General features: G+C 39.1%; 1 long non-coding RNA gene across 1 annotated transcript in view; it reads right to left on the bottom strand.

Moving 5' to 3' along the window:
- LOC120714730 overlaps positions 1 to 6570 on the bottom strand; it is a 35013-nt gene extending 28443 nt beyond the window's left edge. Inside the window, exon 1 of the long non-coding RNA XR_005691495.1 lies at positions 5828 to 6570. This is a non-coding gene — a long non-coding RNA (uncharacterized LOC120714730). The remainder of the gene's footprint in view (positions 1 to 5827) is intronic.
- Positions 6571 to 8258: the final 1688 nt, after the last annotated feature.

Raw genomic sequence — 8258 nt, 5'->3', positions numbered from 1 at the left:
GCAGGCTGACGGAAATCAAATAAACATAAACAAAGCGCGTTTCTATCGATGAACAGGACTAATTATTACCTTCTAAAACAAGTCTTGGAGACAGGGTACAGAAACGGTCTGTTTACGGCTTCGGTTGTCAAGATGCTCGATGTTTTATTGGTACATATACCTAACGTAGCCACACCGGTTTTCTCAAAGTTTAGCCAAAGACACATAAAAATCAAGATAAAAATCCGCATACGCTAGTGCTTACATGTGGTAAACCCAGCCCAAATATAATATAAAATGCGGATTAGCAAATCTTACCATACAGTTGCTTTTTGAAAAAGACTACTATGTCATGTTAGCTTTAACAGGTCAGTTAACAAAACAGAACCCTCTCATGCCTGCATACGCGAACGCGGAAGTCCTGCAGAGTTATATATCTCGCGTTACTCGTGTACATCTTTGGTGTTCAACGTTAGCCGACGTTAGCTAGCAAAAGCAATAGCCGCTTAGCTTAGCTCAACTGTTGGACGTTTGACTGTCACGGCCAAATAACGTCATGGTTAAAAGCAAATACACAGCCTGTTGTGAGTGTGACAAATCCACCCGTGCGCAGTTTTTTTTTATAAATTGCTTCAACGTACCTGTGAGGCAAACGGACACAAGGCGCGCCAATTGGGTGTCAGCGAAATCGTCATGAACGGCTAGACTTCTTCTTCCTCTAAATTTTATTGACGGTTGGTAAACAACTGAATGGCGCATTACCGCCACCAACTGGTATGAAGTGTGAACTGGAACGTCGCCCCCCCCCCCCAAAAAAAAAACAAAAAACAAAAACAAAACAAAAAAAAAAAAAACAAAAAACAAAAAACAACAACTAAAATCCTCCCAAACAATTTACCCTCTTTTAAAAACTGGAATAAGGCCTGATAACCTTTACTTCTAGAGTCCTTTTGCAGTAAATAAATAAGATCTAGTTTCATTTTTATCTACTGAGGTTTTGGGTCAGTTATCATCTCTCCACCTGCACTTCTGACAGTGTAAGATGACATGTTCTATCGTTTCGTCTTCTCCACAGTTGTCACATTTCCCTGTTTTATCTTTCCTTATCATGAAAAGTGTAGTGTTCACACCAGCATGTCCAAATCCTATTCTCGATATGACCACCTCCTTATTTCTCCTACTTTCCTTTGAATTTTGTACAAACACTGCCCCTTCCTTTCCATGGCGTTATTTTTGTGCCACTATTCTGAGCGCACTTAAAAAAAAGTGCAGGTGCAAGTGTTGCATTTTGAGGAGAAATTTATTTTGAGCGAAGAAAAGCTAAATTTGAGTGAACAAAATTCATTGCTGCGTGCAAAAATGTATTTCAGTGTTTGCTATTATCTAAACACACACACAATAGCAGCCCCTGTCGCTCAGTTTTTGCACTTGTGCTTGCTCACATTGTGTTGCTTGCGCTCTCAACATTTCTGCCTGTGCGCGCTCAACTCTTTCTGTACACCGTTATATTTGTGCCACAAAACCAGCCAATCACAGACTTGGATGCAAAAAAAAATCTGATTGCCTGTTTTTTTTTTTTTTTGGTTTTTTTTTTTGCAATTGCATTTATTGAAAACAAAAACCACGGCACCGTTGCAGACTGTCACAACACAGACAAGTGCAGATGACATAACGGAGCAGAAAAAAGGACAAAGTCTTGCCTGTTCTGGTCTGCAATCAGCTCGAAATGACGAATATGCAATATCCAGAATCCATTTCGTCCAAAAACTCAAACGAGGCAGTGGCGGAGGAACACAGAGTGGCGGAGTTTTGAAATATTACTCTTTCTGGGTCACACAATAAGCTTTTTTCTTTTTACTTTTGTAAAGTAAACCTAAAAATTATTATTGCCTCAAAGGGATTTAGTATTTTGCAAGATTGTTATTTACATACTTATTTGTATAAACACTTTTAACAAAAATATCTCGTGTTACCTTGTTTTGTCTAATTCACTACTGGCTGCAAGATTTACCCACGGTGGTACCACAGGAAGCTGTGCAAGAAGCCCCGCAAGACTAAAAAAACAACCCATTTGTTTGTGAAGCATGCTGGTCAGAAAGTTAGGGTCGCTGTCAATTTTTCAATGTTTTTGAAATGTTTCTTGTTTTGTATCGTTGTCTCCTATAATATTTATTGGTTGTTATTTGTTTATTAATTCATTAATTTATGTTCGTGTTGCTGTGTGTGTTTCTGTGTTGTTCACAACATTAGAGTTCAGCTTTGATTGCAATTTGTTTGTAGGATTATTCAATTATTTTGTGTTTCCTAACATGTTAGCATAGTTACTGTATGCAAAGAATTAATATATATGTTGTTCCATGGTTTACTGGTGTTGAGCTTCCGCTATAGCCCCTGTTTCTGGTCTATTTGTTAGTTTATTTTAACTGGTGGTTTCTTCTTTAATTGGATGTAATTGTTATTTGTTTTTGGTTTTCGTTTCAATTAATAAGTGCTGTATTGGAATGACATTTTTATTACCGTTGTTTTGTCTTTCCTATTACTTGGTGTTCCTAATCCTTTTTTTGTATTATTTTTGAATTACAACATTTTTGAAATTTGACTTTTTATGCACAGGTTGAAAATGACATATTATCGGTATTAATGTTCTTTTAAAAGTTATTCAGCAGTTCTTGGAGAGTGTTTGGGATATAATATATCACATGTAACCCTTCTGGATGATATCCAACAAGTTTGATGCAGAAATATTGTTTCAGTGACAGGTTATAGTCCACAATCACTTTTTGGCAGGCTGAAAATGGCATATTATCAGTGTTATTGTTCTTGTACAAGTTATTCAGCAGTTCTAAGGGACTGTTTGAGATATAATATTTGACATATGACCCATCTGAATGACATGCAGCAAGTTTGAAGCAGAAATAGTATTTCAGTGACAAGATATAGGCGGCAATCACTTTTTGGCAGGCTGAAAATGGGATATTATCAATGTTAATGTTCCTTTAAAAGTTATTCAGCATTTCTTAGAGACTGTTTGGGATATGATGTGCCACATATCATCCTTTTGGATGATACCCAACAAGTTTGAAGCAGAAATATTGTTTCAGTGACAAGATATAGGCCACAATCACTTTTTGGCAGGTTGAAAATTGCATATTGTCAGTTTTATTGTTCCCTTAATGGTAATTTAGCAGTTCTGAGGGACTGTTTGAGATGTAATGTTTGACATATGACTGTTATGGCCCTGGCCATAATCTGTTTTGGTGGTTGTTTTGGTGGTTGTTTTCTTTCTCTGTGCCTTTAAGTCTTTGCAGGTCCCTGAGTGGATGAGCAGACGGCTGCCGATTGGTCTGCCGATCATGTGGTCGCATTCAAAATCCCTCACCAGCAGTTGTCCTGGGGCAGCCACTGACAGCAGCAGCAGACCTGACCCTGGCCTCCAAAACCTGAGACATTTGTGCCTGTGACTTTGTGCAACCTTCTGAGTTCTGTATATAGTGTGTACATTAGTTTTCATTGTAAATAGCACATTGTAAATAGCACTGGAACAGAAGGGGTGAGCTGCCTTATTGTTTTCCTTGCACTGTTTTCTCCTGTTTATTTCAGTTAGGGAGTTAGGTGTAGCGCTTGTCTTTTGTTTGATGTTTGATTTCACATAGGGTTTAGATAGCACCTCCTCCTGACTTAGCTTGTTTTGTTTGTTATTTTGGCCTTTGTTCACCCCGGAGCTTCATTTTTGCAGTGTAGAAAAATAAACCACCATTCACTAAGAGATTGGTTTTCCCTCTGTGTATGGTTTTGGGGACCAGGGCGGGGCAATTTTCCAAACCTATGTTGCATCCCTGTACCCCTAGACTGGGGCGTAACAAATGACCCTTCTGATGACATCCACGCAAGTTTGAAGCAGAAATAGTATTTCAGTGACAAGTTATAGTCCACAGTCAACTTTTTGGGCAGGTCGAAAATGGCATATTATGGGTATTAATGGTCCTTTAATAGTTATTCAAACAGTCCTTAGAGACTGTTTGAGATATAATGTGTCACATGTACCCTTTTGGATGATACCCAACAAGTTTGATGCAGAAATATTGTTTCAGTGACAAGATATAGTCCACAATCACTTTTTGGGCAGGCTGAAAATGGCATATTATCGGTATTAATGTTCTTTTAAAAGTTATTCAGCAGTTCTTGGAGAGTGTTGGGGATATAATATATCACATGTAACCCTTCTGGAATATATCCACAAGTTTGAAGCCGAAATATTGTTTCAGTGACAGGTTATAGGCCACAATCACTTTTTGGTAGCGTTAAATGCCATGTTCAAGTCGTTATTCTGAACAAACAAGAAAGAGTCATGGTGATACTGGCACAATAAGTCTTTATTGTTTTAACTACTATTCGACAGTCTTATAACAAATATGAACAACAAGAGTAGACATCAGGGCTGGACTGGGACAAAAAATCAGCCCGGGCATTTTGACTAGAGACCGCCCACCAGGTATTATAGGAAAAACCATAAAGCCTTTGAATGAAAACAAACGTCGTTGTGACAGTGATGTACACTGTCTTGTTGGTACATACGTATCAATCTAATAAACTTAAACCTACACCATCCTCCCTATTCTGGTATTCTAAGCAGTACTTAGCTGAAACCCAAAGACTGCTTGGTTGAGTTAACTTCCTGAACTATCTACAACATATGGTGGAAACCTGAAATTAAGACAGAGAAGACTAGAGGTGAGACATGACCATTACTGAATATTAAAAATAATAAATGACAGATTTAGTGATATTTTCATAAACTATTTATTTACCACATCAATAAACAGCATGGCAGGGCAAAATATTTTTTATAACATGGCAACCTTTTAAAAGTGAAAGGAGACAGAAAGACAGGTGAGAAAGAATAAAACTTAACTGACTTTTTGATGCCATTTTACACAAAGTACTAGTACAGTATCTAGAAAATGTGGGAAAATACTGGCATCATGTCCAGTACTTTCTTCTGAAGAAATTATGTTGGGACCCTGAAAAAAACTTACTATGTACAATAATGGATTCTATAAATTTGACATCAGATGAAAATTTTGGTTGTAAGATTCGGATAATTATTTGTTGAAAGCTAGAAATTTTAAATGAGAATAACCTGATCAGCGCTCATGATTCAGTAAGGACATCTCCTGGTTTCATCTTCATGTTTCCCTCTCACCAGATAACCAAACCGATATCATGACCAGCAGCTTTACAGCTGTGGCTCCAACAAACATCAGCTGATACTAGAAAGTAATATTAAATAAATTCTAACAACAGCTTATCAAGTTTAAAGGCGCTTCTGCTGTTTAACACGACCTCCGCTAGTTTCCTCTTTCTGGCGCAAAAGCGGGAGATAAACAAGCAAGAGAGAAACGCTGATCAGCTGATCATTGATCAGTTTCATGATTGAAGTAGCAGCAGGAGAGGGAGGGGGGAGAATGAGAGAAGAAGAGGCAGCTGTGCAGCAAAGACACAGAATAACTCCAGCTTTGTGTCTTTTTTTTATTGTAGCTGAAGTACGGGACAAATCGCTTTTATTTTCAGCTCAATACAAAACGCATAATATTAACTCTGAATACCAGAGGATTCCGTTTTTTATGGCACGGTTGGCAACTCTACTAACTAACCATATGAATAAAATAAAGTTCACCAGTAACATCATAGCACCCACCCAACTGTACAGAAACTCCATCGTGCTAGCTAGTACACAGTAAGAGTTATTGTAACTGACTGTAGCACAACATTAGCACAAGTAGCACAGGAAATAAACTACACCTAAACTTGGTTTGACCCAGATAGACTGCAGGTCATAACTTCTTACCTGAAGCTCATTTCACCTGACAGTCGGACTGGCGGCCGCCTTGGGTCTCTCCACCTCCAGTCCTTTCCCCCATCCACCTGCTGGCCTCCACCACTTGCTAATTTTACTGAATGTGTGAAAGCGCCACCATAGCCACTACCAAACAACTGAGTTATTTTTACACGTCTGCCAGCATCTGTCCAATCCGCCACCTTTCACTGTTTACACAGTTAGGAAAACAAGACAACAACAAAACATTGGGCCATTTAAAAGGCAAAATTAGCATCGGCCCACCGGGCAAATGCCCGGTATACCCGATGCCCCACAGACAGACTGAGGCCCCGCCGCTATTTTTGAGTGCAAAAGTGTGTGGTCTCCAGCTAATGGAAAAGGCTGATCGCACGATGTGCGCGTAGTGCTCTTTAAATAGAACAATTTGCCCCATTCTCTTCGCCCGTCATGTGGCAACATGTGGCGGGCTAGCAGGTTAGTAACATACAGGCCCGGGTTCGAGCCCTCGGCTCACCTGCCTCTGTATGTTCACCTGCTAGGGGGAGGTCCAGGCGGGCGATCTTGGACTGAAAATTCCAAGGGATGACCCCTCGTAGCCTGGGCTTCCCCTGACTTTTTTTCTTTGCTTTGGTTTTTTTCTTTTACCTGCCAGCAACAAACACACCTCCTTGTTGTCATGGCTACCAAGGACCACTCTTCTTCTGCCAACAAGTCATTGCCTGACAAAACATTATTTCCTATGTTTCCCTGGCTTTTTTTTTTTATCTCTTGTGTTTTAGACAAAAAGAAAAGAAAAAGATCTACAGATTCAGGCTTTTCTTTACCTGTGGTAGTCGGGTAGAATGTACGTCACTGACACTGCTTTAATATGAAACAAACTTTCTCAAACAAAAAACAAAACAAAAAAAGAAGTGGGTCGGTGTGTCATCTTTACCGAGCACCATACATGTTTTGCCTCACATTCAAATTATTATTTTTCCTTTTCAAAAATAATTCAGAGAGAAAAAAACAGAGAAGTCAAATATATCAAATTTGCACGAATCTTCTAGTGAAGGTGCCTCCTCCTTCTGACCTTAGGGTAACTAATTTCTCAGACAGTGACATGACAGTGCGCTGGGAAGCTGCAGCTGATGATGATGTTTCTTACCTCACTAAGTGGAGGCGACCTGAGACAGGTGGGGAAGAACTATTGGATTGTTGGAGTACATATTATGAAGTAAAAAAATACAATATCTCAATAAACTGTTGTCCTGTGTCTTAAGGAGTATGAGATATCACTGTCTGCACTCTATGGAGATGGAGCTCAGAGTGAAGCTGTGGCCATACGCTACAGCACCTGTGAGTCACACATTTTCTGATCCTGAACGTTTGTCAAACTCAGGAGGGGAGAGCCTGAAACCATTTACCTAAGTCACATTAGCAGCAGTGTTCAGCCTAAAAAATAGACAAGTTAAAGTCACGCATTGAGTCATGCATCTATATTATTTGTTTATTTATTAAATTATTTTCGAGACACTGTTAGTTGTTAGAAGCCAATGTTTTAATGATAGGATATGTATGACAGTAATTAAACAACTTAAGATATCCAAGATTACCACAAAAACACAAATAGAATCACAGAAAGCTTGTTTCTCTCCCGTTAGTCTATAGGCCCAGTTACCTTTTACTTTTCTGTGGTCAGTAGCCCTTCGTGTCATATTCTGTCTCTATGTATAATATAGCATTACTAATACAATAACCTGTATGTAAATGAACTTCATTGTGTAATTGATGGCCGTTCCCAAAGTACTAGTCACTTAAAGATTAAATTTCACATCTAAATTCTCATCTTTGAATAACTAGAACTCTGAGCTATGAAATAAATGTAGTGAGGTTAAAGTATCAAATCAAAGTATCAAATTCTCTGTTATACTTTACATTTATTTTCTAAAAAAACACTTTGCTCTGCTGCCAAAATAATTTCCCCCTTTAAAGGAACAAAGTGAGTGTTAAGTGTCGTTAGCTGTGGTACTTTATCTCTTCTATGATGTTGCTGCAGGGTCTGGTGGAGGCCCGACCAGCCTCACGGTTTCTGATGAGACTGCCGTCAGCATGGTGATCAGCTGGGTACCTCCCAGTGCTCATGTCCTCCAGTATCACATGTCCTACATGGCTTTGTTTGTTTTCTGGCTTTTTTCTGTCTCTCTACACACTTTGTGGGTAAGCAGTGCGAGTGTGGTCAGGTCAGACCACTCCAGTATCTGTGTGTCATGGAGACCAGTATCTGCCGTTGATGGATATCCAATTGTAATCCAGGATGTAAAAGGTATTCTGTAATCACGTCTACAGTGATGTGAAAAGGTGTTTGCCCCCTTCCTGGTTTCCTAGTGTTTTGCATATTTATCACACTTACATGTTTCCGATCATCAAACTCATTTTAATATTAGACACAGATAAGACA

The sequence above is a fragment of the Simochromis diagramma genome, unplaced genomic scaffold, assembly GCF_900408965.1.
Source record: "Simochromis diagramma unplaced genomic scaffold, fSimDia1.1 OVJJ01000421.1, whole genome shotgun sequence".
Lineage (NCBI taxonomy): Eukaryota > Metazoa > Chordata > Actinopteri > Cichliformes > Cichlidae > Simochromis > Simochromis diagramma.
Note: the sequence above shows the minus strand (reverse complement) of the source record. Positions and strands in the feature narration are given on the sequence as shown.